The sequence below is a fragment of the Oncorhynchus keta genome, chromosome 28 (genome assembly GCF_023373465.1).
Source record: "Oncorhynchus keta strain PuntledgeMale-10-30-2019 chromosome 28, Oket_V2, whole genome shotgun sequence".
Lineage (NCBI taxonomy): Eukaryota > Metazoa > Chordata > Actinopteri > Salmoniformes > Salmonidae > Oncorhynchus > Oncorhynchus keta.
Window position 1 is genome coordinate 5,820,943 of NC_068448.1, and position 13,913 is coordinate 5,834,855.

Consider the following 13,913-nt stretch of genomic DNA (forward strand, 5'->3'; position numbering starts at 1 on the left):
TCTGGTGTTTCTAGTTTAGCTTGCTAGTTTTTGACGACATGTTTTTTTTTGTTAATGATTGTCAAAGCCAAACAAACTAGCATGAACTGCTGATTTGGGATGCAAGTATTATAGTTATAGCAACCTTTTCAATAGCACAAATCGGACATCGGCGGTGCACAAATATACGGTAAGAACTGCATTTGATAGCACATTTCGTATCCCATGGCCATGCTAGTTAACAGTTAGCTATGAATAGTGTCTGAAGGCAGCTAGCATGCTAACTAGAAGCTGCTACATCTAAATAGATGCTGTGTTTGATGCGGTAGCAAGAGATTATCCGCTTTTACCGTCCTCCGATCTTTATTTTCTGAGAGGTTGCTGATAATTTAGTTGGATTTAAAAACCAGGCCACGATGCATTAGCAAACCACCTATTCTATGTTTTTATTGTATTTTTTTTTTTTTACAGATGACGTTAGCTAGAGAACTAAACATTATTCTATTTGAGGATAGCCACCTAACCAAGGACCCCGGAGAGTTGAACAAATCTGTTTTTTTATTTTTTATTTTTATTAAATCTGACCGGTGACATAGTAAACTAGCTGGTTGTCGTCGATGTTTGTCACATGTCAAATTTATTATTTTACGTATTTTATAGCTAGAACCATGTGACATTTATTGGTTCCAAGGAAACCACAAGCAATGTGTGGCCCAGCGTCGTCCATGTTTGGCCGGGGGGGGCCGTTCATTGTAAAACAAGAATTTGTTCTTAACTGACTAGTTAAATAAAGATTACCTGCAGGATGTCATAAGGTGAATGCATCAATTTGTAAGTCGCTCTGGATAAGAGCGTCTGCTAAATTTACATTTACATTTACATTTAAGTCATTTAGCAGACGCTCTTATCCAGAGCGACTTACAAATGACTTAAATGTAAATGTAAATGTAGTAACACCTCTTGAACTGGGATGCAGTGCCTTTGACCTCTGTGCCACTTGGGAGCCCTGTAGCATTGACTGTAAACAGAACCTGAACCCTTTTCGTAAACTTAACCTCATTCCCCATAACCTGCTACGTCAATTCCCATAACCTGCTACGTTAATTCCCATAACCTGCTACGTTAATTCCCATAACCTGCTACGTTAATTCCCATAACCTGCTACGTTAATTCCCATAACCTGCTACGTTAATTCCCATAACCTGCTACGTTAATTCCCATAACCTGCTACGTTAATTCCCATAACCTGCTACGTTAATTCCCATAACCTGCTACGTTAATTCCCATAACCTGCTACGTTAATTCCCATAACCTGCTACGTTAATTCCCATAACCTGCTACGTTAATTCCCCATAACCTGCTACGTTAATTCCCATAACCTGCTACGTTAATTCCCATAACCTAGATAGATAGATGGGCTGTTTACAGATGGGCTATGTACAGGTGCAGTGATATGTGAGCTGCTCTGACAGCTGGTGCTTAAAGCTCGTGAGGGAGATCTGGGTCTCCTGCTTCAGAGATTTTTGCAGTTCGTTCCAGTCATGGGCAGCAGAAAACTGGAAGGAAAGGCGACCAAACGAGGAATTGGCTTTGGGGTTGACCAGTGAGATATACCTGATGGAGCGCGTGCTACGGGTGGGTGCTGCTATGGTGACCAGTGAGCTGAGATAAGGCGGGCGTTACCTAAAAGTGCTCATTGTGCAAATGTATTTATGTTTTCAATAAACATTGGAGACTAAATATAGTTGACATGTTGTCAACAGTCTAAGCCAACCCAGTCTGTTTTGCCCCATAGTTGTGTACTTATCACTTTTGTTGCTGAACTACCAACCCGTTTTATAAAGTGCAGCATTCCCCAACTTTAGTCCCTCCCTGTCATCGCTCAACTGTCTCTCCCCCCTCATTCTCTCATTTTCCTTCTATTCAAAGTGAATGCTTCCAATGTTTCCCTGTGGGATGCCACTTCCTAGTATAAATGCAAAGAGTGGGCGGGGACAAACAGTCGGGAGGTTCCATCAATTCAGTAATTGTCGAGGTGGAGTTAAGATGGCGTGTCGAGTTTGTTAACATCCAAAATTGGAAAGTCGTGTCACAAAGCTCTGTTTCCATTTCCCCCTGAAAACAAATGAATCCAGTTGTTTCCAACCTTCGTTATGGCTCAGGCATCTTTCCCGATGACTCTTATCGAGATCTCGACATACATTCAGTTTCAAACTGCCATCCTAGAATTTGTTTGTGTGACTTCAAAATTAGAGGCGTTGTACAAAACTAATTCCTCCGTGATTTGGATCGACCTCCTAACCAATCAAAGTTGATTATTTCATTGTGTTGGCCCGGGCTCTGACCCGACCGATCGGGTTCTAGAACCAATCAGAATGGTCAGAATGTGTTTTGCGTTCTAGGAATTGTGGGTAGAGGTAAATCCAGACTCGTGGTGGGACAGAAACGCCAGTTGGCCAAAGCGATGTGGATAGTTAGCCACTAGACAGGCAGGCGAGCATCAGCCCTGATTCCACCACATGGGTACAACAATGCATCTCATCAGTCCACTTATATAATAGAAATAAGCTTCCTCTCTCAATTTTTGCGTCACGTGTGTCTGGATTTGGATTTGCCTTCCTCTCCCACGATTTCTAGAACGCAAAAACATTCTGACCATCTGGGGCGGCAGGTAGCCTAGTGGTTAGAGGCAGGTAGCCTAGTGGTTAGAGGCAGGTAGCCTAGTGGTTAGAGGCAGGTAGCCTAGTGGTTAGAGGCAGGTAGCCTAGTGGTTAGAGGCAGGTAGCCTAGTGGTTAGAGCGTTGGACTAGTAACCGAATAACCGAATCCCCGAGCCGACAAGGTAAAAATCTGTCGTTCTGCCCCTGAACAAGGCAGTTAACCCGCTGTTCCAAGGCCGTCATTGAAAATAAGAATTTGTTCTTAAACTGACTTGCCTGGTTAAACAAAGGTCAAATAAATGACGCGCACAGCCTCAAGGGAGTTTCTTCATTCTGTCACCATTGAAGACAGGCTTGTGACTATAGAGGATATCATAAATCAAATGTATGCTCTGCTTTGTTATTATTGCAGGTCACAGCCCGGATGCAAATATGGCCAACCTTTTTTTGTTTGAGGTAGCAACAAGACCTAGCCTAGTGTCAACAAGTTCATTGTGTGTTGGCCTAAGACTTGTGCTATTGACAGTATTACTGCTTCAGGGAAGATGTGTAGATGACCATTTTAGTTACTGTACTCATTTCAATGTCAACTGAGACAAATCCTCCCTCCTTCCATGTCCTCCTCGTCTCCTTAGGAAACTGTTTTAAAGAGCACAGATGTATGTTTGTGGTTACTGGTTAGCTTTGTGGCTCCTGGTTAGCTTTGTGGCTCCTGGTTAGCTTTGTGGCTACTGGTTAGCTTTGTGGCTACTGGTTAGCTTTGTGGCTCCTGGTTAGCTTTGTGGCTCCTGGTTAGCTTTGTGGCTCCTGGTTAGCTTTGTGGCTCCTGGTTAGCTTCTCAGCTAGGGTCTGAACAGAAGGGATACTTAAAGTTAGCATGCTGTTTTTTCAGACCATATGACTGGGATGTTAAATGTCCGATGATGCCACACTATACTGTTAACTTTACTTCAATTTTCTCTTTCACTCTCTGTCTCCTCTCACTCTCTCTCTCGCCATCTCTCTGTATGTCTCTCGCTCTCCTCTCTCTCTCCTCTCACTCTCCCCTTGCTCTCTCTCTCTCCTCTCACTCTCCCCTTGCTCTCTCTCTCTCTCTCTGTATGTCTCTATCTTTCTCTCTCTGTCGGTATCTCTTTCTCTACATTTTAATTTCTCTTTTATTCTTGTTATGTCGTATAACCATCTGACCCGAAGCTGCTGCTTCCACATGTGGACAGGGGCCCACTGGTTTAGTAAATCAGCATAGAAGCATTGCACCGCAGAGCGCCACATGCACACACATTGTCCCAGATGGCACCCTATTCTGTTCCGTGCACTTCTTTTAGCGAGGGCCCTATGGGTAGTGCACTACATTTGGCGAGGGCCCTATGGGTAGTGCACTACATTTGGCGAGGGCCCTATGGGTAGTGCACTACATTTGGCGAGGGCCCTATGGGTAGTGCACTACATTTGGCGAGGGCCCTATGGGTAGTGCACTACATTTGGCGAGGGCCCTATGGGTAGTGCACTACATTTGGCGAGGGCCCTATGGGTAGTGCACTACATTTGGCGAGGGCCCTATGGGTAGTGCACTACATTTGGCGAGGGCCCTATGGGTAGTGCACTACATTTGGCGAGGGCCCTATGGGTAGTGCACTACATTTGGCGAGGGCCCTATGGGTAGTGCACTACATTTGGCGAGGGCCCTATGGGTAGTGCACTACATTTGGCGAGGGCCCTATGGGTTGTGCACTATACAGGGAGTAGGCTGCCATTCGAGACACACACACACTTTGGCTGGTTGGCCGCTAAACAGTTGGCTAGTTAATTGGATGTTTTAGCTTCAGAGGCCAACATGTTGAGTTACAGAGAGAGAGTTATCAGCAGCTATGTTTACCCTCTGAGCTTGTAGCTCCTGTATCCTTTAACCTTGCTACCATTGGCTGTACACAAGGAGGACGATCTTGGTTGTGGGACAGCTGAATGTAATGAAAGGGAGAGCCAATCATCCGCTCACTATTTAGGCCAGGGCCCACCAGGGCCCACCATGCTAGCTGCCTGGCAGTCTCTCTGCATCCCAAATGTTCCCTGTGTAGTGTACTACTGTTGGCCAGGGCCCATCATGGCTCACAGGGCTCTCTGGTCATAACTAGAGTACCATTTCTCACGTAAAGCCTCTGTCTGTTGTTCTGTCTCCAGTCTGGGCTACGCTGTTCTGTCTACAGTCTGGGCTACGCTGTTCTGTCTACAGTCTGGGCTACGCTGTTCTGTCTCCAGTCTGGGCTACGCTGTTCTGTCTCCAGTCTGGGCTACGCTGTTCTGTCTCCAGTCTGGGCTACGCTGTTCTGTCTACAGTCTGGGCTACGCTGTTCTGTCTACAGTCTGGGCTACGCTGTTCTGTCTACAGTCTGGGCTACGCTGTTCTGTCTCCAGTCTGGGCTACGCTGTTCTGTCTCCAGTCTGGGCTACGCTGTTCTGTCTCCAGTCTGGGCCACGCTGTTCTGTCTCCAGTCTGGGCCACGCTGTTCTGTCTCCAGTCTGGGCCACGCTGTTCTGTCTCCAGTCTGGGCCACGCTGTTCTGTCTCCAGTCTGGGCCACGCTGTTCTGTCTCCAGTCTGGGCTACGCTGTTCTGTCTCCAGTCTGGGCCACGCTGTTCTGTCTCCAGTCTGGGCCACGCTGTTCTGTCTACAGTCTGGGCCACGCTGTTCTGTCTCCAGTCTGGGCCACGCTGTTCTGTCTCCAGTCTGGGCCACGCTGTTCTGTCTACAGTCTGGGCCACGCTGTTCTGTCTCCACAGTCTGCTGTTCTGCTCCACGCTGTTCTGTCTCCAGTCTGGGCTACGCTGTTCTGTCTACAGTCTGGGCTACGCTGTTCTGTCTACAGTCTGGGCTACGCTGTTCTGTCTACAGTCTGGGCCACGCTGTTCTGTCTCCAGTCTGGGCTACGCTGTTCTGCTGTTCTGTCTACAGTCTGGGCTACGCTGTTCTGTCTACAGTCTGGGCCACGCTGTTCTGTCTACAGTCTGGGCCACGCTGTTCTGTCTACAGTCTGGGCCACGCTGTTCTGTCTACAGTCTGGGCTACGCTGTTCTGTCTACAGTCTGGGCCACGCTGTTCTGTCTACAGTCTGGGCCACGCTGTTCTGTCTACAGTCTGGGCTACGCTGTTCTGTCTCCAGTCTGGGGGCTACGCTGTTCTGTCTGTCTCCAGTCTGGGCTACGCTGTTCTGTCTCCAGTCTGGGCTACGCTGTTCTGTCTACAGTCTGGGCTACGCTGTTCTGTCTCCAGTCTGGGCTACGCTGTTCTGTCTACAGTCTGGGCCACGCTGTTCTGTCTACAGTCTGGGCTACGCTGTTCTGTCTCCAGTCTGGGCCACGCTGTTCTGTCTCCAGTCTGGGCTACGCTGTTCTGTCTACAGTCTGGGCCACGCTGTTCTGTCTACAGTCTGGGCCACGCTGTTCTGTCTACAGTCTGGGCCACGCTGTTCTGTCTACAGTCTGGGCTACGCTGTTCTGTCTCCAGTCTGGGCTACGCTGTTCTGTCTACAGTCTGGGCTACGCTGTTCTGTCTACAGTCTGGGCTACGCTGTTCTGTCTACAGTCTGGGCTACGCTGTTCTGTCTCCAGTCTGGGCTACGCTGTTCTGTCTCCAGTCTGGGCTACGCTGTTCTGTCTCCATTATGAAACTGAGAGGCCATTTGAAAGATAATCAACTCAATCAAGCTCTATTAGTGGCAATACAATTAATTACCTGGTTATAGCCTGCTGCGTTAATACAACTCTCATAGGTAGTGTGTGTGTGTGTGTGTGTGTGTGTGTGTGTGTATAACCTTTATTTAACTAGGCAAGTCAGTTAATAACAAATTCTTATTTACAATGACTGCCTACACCGGCCAAACCCGGACGACGCTGGACCAATTGAGCGCTGCCCTATAGGACTCCCAATCACGGCCCGGTTGTGATACAGCCAGGATTTGAACCAGGGTGTCTGTAGTGACGCCTCTAGCACTGAGATGCAGTGTTTCGCTGTTCCTACTCGGTGGCCCCCGCGGTTCTGGGCTCATGGGTCATATAGCCCGGACCAGTCGTTATACTGAAGCGGTTTTTCCATCGTCACTATTACCTCAGACAGTCATTGCCATCTGTGATTAGCAGCCCACTCCACTACACTGAGCCCTTATCACAGGAAAACACCTTGAGTTCCCTTTTGTGGCATGATTAACAATACACACCTGTTACTGTCCATGTAAATGAATTGCTGCAGGCTGTAAGTAATGTGGCACAGACATGCCAAGTGTTTCTAATAGACCTGGCCTCCCCTTGGCCGGCCCCGCCTCCCCTTGGTCCGCCCCGCCTCCCCTTGGCCCCGCCCCGTCTCCCCTTGGCCCCGCCCCGTATCCCCTTGGCCCCGCCCCGTCTCCCCTTGGCCCGCCCCGCCTCCCCTTGGCCCGCCCCACCTCCCCTTGGCCCGCCCCACCTCCCCTTGGCCCGCCCCGCATTCCCTTGGCCCGCCCCGCCTCCCCTTGGCCCGCCCCGCCTCCCCTTGGCCCGCCCCGCATTCCCTTGGCCCGCCCCGCCTCCCCTTGGCCCGCCCCGCCTCAAAGCCGGGCTAGACGGTGATGATGATGATGATGGTGTCACGTGCACAGCCGGGACCTTATCTGATTCATGTTGAGGAGACATACACGCGCTCGGCTCACCTGAGGAGAGAGAGAGAGGGGGAGAGAGGTTCAAAAGCAGGAAACCAGAGCATACAGTTTGTTTTTTAATAGGAGCAGTTAACAGGATACAGAATTGCTTCATCTTGTACATCAAACACTTAAATTCTGTTATGATATGGGGAAAGTACTACATTTCCCAGAATGCATTAGTATAACTACTCAAATTGAAATGTGTCATTTTGCAGATGCTCTTACCCAGAGAGATTTACATGTGAGTAAGGGCATACTTTTTCGTACTGGTCCCCTCGTGGGAATCGAACCCACAACCCTGGCGTCGCTCTACCAACTGAGCCACGCGGACTAAGTTGACCATAAATCCTTCAAAAAGAAGCCAAACAAACAAACAAAATGGTTGGTGGAAATATAATTGCCTATTCTAAACATTAAGTTTAAAAGCGTAAGCCTACATTGGTTTCTGGAAGTGTGTCCTATCAGATTCAAGGAAACTCATGCTCTATGACTGAGTGGAATTGCAGTGCAATTAAATTTCACTTCCTGTCAATCAAATAAAAAAAAATTCTACATCCTGTTGTGGGGGTGGCCAATTCAATTTGAATTTCAACTTATGTTGGGAGTCAATTTCAAAATTCTCAATTGAGCGCAACCCAAGGGGTGGCAGGTAGCCTAGTGGTTAGAGGGTTGAGGTGGCAGGTAGTCTAGTGGTTAGAGGGTTGAGGTGGCAGGTAGCCTAGTGGTTAGAGGGTTGAGGTGGCAGGTAGCCTAGTGGTTAGAGGGTTGAGGTGGCAGGTAGCCTAGTGGTTAGAGGGTTGAGGTGGCAGGTAGCCTAGTGGTTAGAGGGTTGAGGTGGCAGGTAGCCTAGTGGTTAGAGGGTTGAGGTGGCAGGTAGCCTAGTGGTTAGAGGGTTGAGGTGGCAGGTAGCCTAGTGGTTAGAGGGTTGAGGTGGCAGGTAGCCTAGTGGTTAGAGGGTTGAGGTGGCAGGTAGCCTAGTGGTTAGAGGGTTGAGGTGGCAGGTAGCCTAGTGGTTAGAGGGTTGAGGTGGCAGGTAGCCTAGTGGTTAGAGGGTTGAGGTGGCAGGTAGCCTAGTGGTTAGAGGGTTGAGGTGGCAGGTAGCCTAGTGGTTAGAGGGTTGAGGTGGCAGGTAGCCTAGTGGTTAGAGGGTTGAGGTGGCAGGTAGCCTAGTGGTTAGAGGGTTGAGGTGGCAGGTAGCCTAGTGGTTAGAGGGTTGAGGTGGCAGGTAGCCTAGTGGTTAGAGGGTAGGAGTGGCAGGTAGCCTAGTGGTTAGAGGGTTGAGGTGGCAGGTAGCCTAGTGGTTAGAGGGTTGAGCCAGTAACCGAAAGGTAGATCTGTCGTTCTGCCCCTGAACAAGGCCCACTGTTCCAAGATCAGTCGTTGTATAATAATTGAACTGACTTGCCTAGGTGCCACTAAGTCGTTGTACCCTGTAGATTATATTACCACCCTTGGCCTTCCCTCAATTTCTGAGATCTTGGCTGTGTTTCAAACTCATTAGAGACACACCGTCCTCCACTTACCCTCGCCTTGTGCCCTTGGGGGTAATTCCTGACAACAATCTTTGTCGTTGGTCCAAATGGTCAGCCGAACAAGGGAAGTTGGCAACGTAAGCCCCTCAGTCCTCTTTTTTGATCGAGTTTGCGAGTGTACAATTATGTTCACTCCAGGGCCTGAAACGACCCATAATTCAATTTGCGACGATTGTATATCTGCTAAGAAAAAACAAATGTAAATAAGTTAGAAATTGTGCTATTAATGCACATGATGGCTCAAAGGCGTATCATAAAAGGATGTTTTTGTTTGGTTTAGCTTTTGGAAACGTTAGCTTGAGCGCAACTTTCCCTGATATCACACTTATACATTGTCATTTTTGATTTTACCGGATATAGTCGGATGGCTAACATTCGATGCCTGCGGATGCTTTGTCTTCGAGGCCCAAGATATGAAATGGGGCGGCAGCGTAGCCTAGTGGTTAGAGCGTTGGACTAGTAACCGGAAGGTTGCGAGTTCAAACCCCCGAGCTGACAAGGTACAAATCTGTCGTTCTGCCCCTGAACAGGCAGTTAACCCACTGTGCCCAGGCCGTCATTGAAAATAAGAATATGTTCTTAACTGACTTGCCTGGTTAAATAAAGGTAAAATAAAAAATAAAAAAAATACAATCATAATTGACTTTATCGCATATAAATCACACACAACCTCTACCGCTGGTTCCATGACGACTGAAAACAACAATTGTGGGACAAACGAGTGACACATTTCCAGCCAAGACCGGCCCATTTTAAAATGAATTCATTCTCACCTCTCACCTCGCCCTGCCAGTGTCCACTCGTCAGACGTCATTAGAAGTGTCCACTTAATTTGAGGGTTGAGGGGGAGAGGGTGTGTGTTTGGAATGCAGCCATAGTCTACTGGTAACTAGTGAGTGTACCCTCATCCTTCCCTAGCCCTACCCTACCCTCATCCTTCCCTAGCCCTACCCTCATCCTTCCCTAGCCCTACCCTGCCCTCATCCTTCCCTAGCCCTACCCTCATCCTTCCCTAGCCCTACCCTCATCCTTCCCTAGCCCTACCCTCATCCTTCCCTAGCCCTACCCTCATCCTTCCCTAGCCCTACCCTGCCCTCATCCTACCCTGCCCTCATCCTTCCCTAGCCCTGCCCTCATCCTTCCCTAGCGCTACCCTGCCCTCATCCTTCCCTAGCGCTACCCTGCCCTCATCCTTCCCTAGCCCTACCCTGCCCTCATCCTTCCCTAGCCCTACCCTGCCCTCATCCTTCCCTAGCCCTACCCTGCCCTCATCCTTCCCTAGCCCTACCCTGCCCTCATCCTTCCCTAGCCCTACCCTCATCCTTCCCTAGCCCTGCCCTCATCCTTCCCTAGCCCTACCCTCATCCTTCCCTAGCCCTACCCTCATCCTTCCCTAGCCCTACCCTCATCCTTCCCTAGCCCTACCCTGCCCTCATCCTTCCCTAGCCCTACCCTCATCCTTCCCTAGCCCTACCCTGCCCTCATCCTTCCCTAGCCCTACCCTCATCCTTCCCTAGCCCTACCCTGCCCTCATCCTTCCCTAGCCCTACCCTCATCCTTCCCTAGCCCTACCCTACCCTCATCCTTCCCTAGCCCTACCCTGCCCTCATCCTTCCCTAGCCCTACCCTCATCCTTCCCTAGCCCTACCCTCATCCTTCCCTAGCCCTACCCTCATCCTTCCCTAGCCCTACCCTGCCCTCATCCTTCCCTAGCCCTACCCTCATCCTTCCCTAGCCCTACCACAACACTGTTTTTAAAGGAGGTGCTGTGTTTACATCATATAGGTTAGCCCTGCCTATAGTGTGTGTGTGTGTGTGTGTGTGTGTGTGTGTGTGTGTGTGTGTGTGTGTGTGTGTGTGTGTGTGTGTGTGTGTGTGTGTGTGTGTGTGTGTGTGTGTGTGTGTGTGTGTGTGTGTGTGTGTGTACACACTGCCAGTATATGACATCATTATTCGGCGTAGTCCTGGAGCAAACGGCAGCCAGTGACTCACTGATGTGGGAAATGTTTAATAATACTGACCTAATGTCTCCTCTTCCTCCAGTCAGATAATACTGACCTAATGTTCCCTCCTCCTCTTCCTCCTCTTCATCCAGTCAGATAATAGTGACCTAATGTTCCCTCCTCCTCATCCTCCTCTTCCTCCAGTCAGATAATACTGACCTAATGTCCCCTCTTCCTCATCCTCCAGTCAGATAATACTGACCTAATGTTCCCTCTTCCTCATCCTCCTCTTCCAGTCAGATAATACTGACCTAATGTTCCCTCCTCCTCATCCTCCTCTTCCAGTCAGATAATACTGACCTAATGTCCCCTCTTCCTCATCCTCCAGTCAGATAATACTGACCTAATGTTCCCTCTTCCTCATCCTCCTCTTCCAGTCAGATAATACTGACCTAATGTCCCCTCTTCCTCATCCTCCAGTCAGATAATACTGACCTAATGTTCCCTCTTCCTCATCCTCCTCCTCCAGTCAGACAATAGTGACCTAATGTTCCCTCCTCCTCATCCTCCTCTTCCAGTCAGACAATAGTGACCTAATGTTCCCTCCTCCTCATCCTCCTCTTCCTCCAGTCAGATAATACTGACCTAATGTTCCTTCCTCCTCTTCCTCCAGTCAGATAATACTGACCTAATGTTCCTTCCTCCTCTTCCTCCAGTCAGATAATACTGACCTAATGTTCCCTCCTCCTCTTCCTCCTCTTCCTCCAGTCAGATAATACTGACCTAATGTTCCTTCCTCCTCTTCCTCCAGTCAGATAATAGTGACCTAATGTTCCCTCATCCTCCTCCTCTTCCTCCAGTCAGATAATACTGACCTAATGTTCCCTCCTCCTCTTCCTCCTCCTCCTCCAGTCAGATAATACTGACCTAATGTTCCCTCCTCCTCATCCTCCTCTTCCTCCAGTCAGATAATACTGACCTAATGTTCCCTCCTCTTCCTCCTCCAGTCAGATAATACTGACCTAATGTTCCCTCCTCCTCTTCCTCCAGTCAGATAATACTGACCTAATGTTCCCTCCTCCTCTTCCTCCTCTTCATCCAGTCAGATAATACTGACCTAATGTTCCCTCCTCCTCTTCCTCCTCCAGTCAGATAATAGTGACCTAATGTTCCCTCCTCCTCTTCCTCCTCTTCCTCCAGTCAGATAATACTGACCTAATGTTTCCTTCCTCCTCTTCCTCCAGTCAGATAATACTGACCTAATGTTCCCTCCTCCTCTTCCTCCTCCTCCTCCTCCAGTCAGATAATACTGACCTAATGTTCCCTCCTCCTCTTCCTCCTCTTCCTCCAGTCAGATAATAGTGACCTAATGTTCCATCCTCCTCTTCCTTCTCCTCCTCCAGTCAGATAATACTGACCTAATGTTCCCTCCTCCTCTTCCTCCTCTTCCTCCAGTCAGATAATACTGACCTAATGTTCCCTCCTCCTCTTCCTCCAGTCAGATAATAGTGACCTAATGTTCCCTCCTCCTCCTCTTCCTCCTCCTCCTCCAGTCAGATAATACTGACCTAATGTCTCCTCTTCCTCCAGTCAGATAATACTGACCTAATGTTCCCTCCTCCTCTTCCTCCTCTTCATCCAGTCAGATAATAGTGACCTAATGTTCCCTCCTCCTCTTCCTCCTCTTTCTCCAGTCAGATAATACTGACCTAATGTTCCCTCCTCCTCATCCTCCTCTTCCTCCAGTCAGATAATACTGACCTAATGTTCCCTCCTCCTCTTCCTCCTCCAGTCAGATAATACTGATCTAATGTCCCCTCTTCCTCCAGTCAGCTAATACTGACCTAATGTTCCCTCATCCTCCTCTTCCTCCAGTCAGCTAATACTGACCTAATGTTCCCTCATCCTCCTCTTCCTCCAGTCAGATAATAGTGACCTAATGTTCCCTCCTCCTCTTCCTCCAGTCAGATAATAGTGACCTAATGTTCCCTCCTCCTCTTCCTCCTCCTCCTCCAGTCAGATAATAGTGACCTAATGTTCCCTCCTCCTCTTCCTCCAGTCAGATAATAGTGACCTAATGTTCCCTCCTCCTCATCCTCCTCTTCCTCCAGTCAGATAATACTGACCTAATGTTCCCTCCTCCTCTTCCTCCAGTCAGATAATAGTGACCTAATGTTCCCTCCTCCTCTTCCTCCTCCTCCTCCAGTCAGATAATAGTGACCTAATGTTCCCTCCTCCTCTTCCTCCTCTTCCTCCAGTCAGATAATACTGACCTAATGTTCCCTCCTCCTCTTCCTCCTCTTCATCCAGTCAGATAATACTGACCTAATGTTCCCTCCTCCTCTTCCTCCTCTTCATCCAGTCAGATAATACTGACCTAATGTTCCCTCCTCCTCATCCTCCTCCTCCAGTCAGATAATAGTGACCTAATGTTCCCTCCTCCTCTTCCTCCTCTTCCAGTCAGATAATACTGACCTAATGTTCCCTCCTCCTCTTCCTCCTCCTCTTCCTTCTCCTCCTCCAGTCAGACAATAGTGACCTAATGTTCCCTCCTCCTCTTCCTCCTCTTCCTCCAGTCAGATAATACTGACCTAATGTTCCCTCATCCTCCTCTTCCTCCTCCAGTCAGATAATACTGACCTAATGTTCCCTCCTCCTCTTCCTCCTCTTCCTCCAGTCAGATAATAGTGACCTAATGTTCCCTCCTCCTCTTCCTCCTCTTCATCCAGTCAGATAATACTGACCTAATGTTCCCTCCTCCTCTTCCTCCTCCTCCTCCAGTCAGATAATACTGACCTAATGTTCCCTCCTCCTCTTCCTCCTCTTCATCCAGTCAGATAATACTGACCTAATGTTCCCTCCTCTTCCTCCTCCAGTCAGATAATACTGACCTAATGTTCCCTCCTCTTCCTCCTCCAGTCAGATAATAGTGGTCAAAGGAGCCAGCCTTCTGCCCAGGTGTCACGTGAGGTTGTGTGTGCCGCACTTCAACCCTTCCCTTCCCCCTAACACTATGGGCCCCACCCACTGGCCTTTACTCACTGATCTAGGACCAGTTACCCTCCCCATAGCCTAACCTGAAGGAGGAATAGAGAGCCAATCATGGAGGAATATTAAAAAACTGAGCCC

The 13,913-nt window shown here is 48.9% G+C and overlaps 1 protein-coding gene across 1 annotated transcript in view; it reads left to right on the forward strand.

Annotated features, from left to right (window-relative positions):
• Window positions 1-13,913, forward strand: part of LOC127913121 (dnaJ homolog subfamily C member 5-like) — a 26,652-nt gene continuing 12,739 nt past the window's right edge. Inside the window, exon 1 of the mRNA XM_052484565.1 lies at window positions 1-169. The gene's annotated coding sequence lies outside the window, so the exon portion shown is untranslated. The remainder of the gene's footprint in view (window positions 170-13,913) is intronic.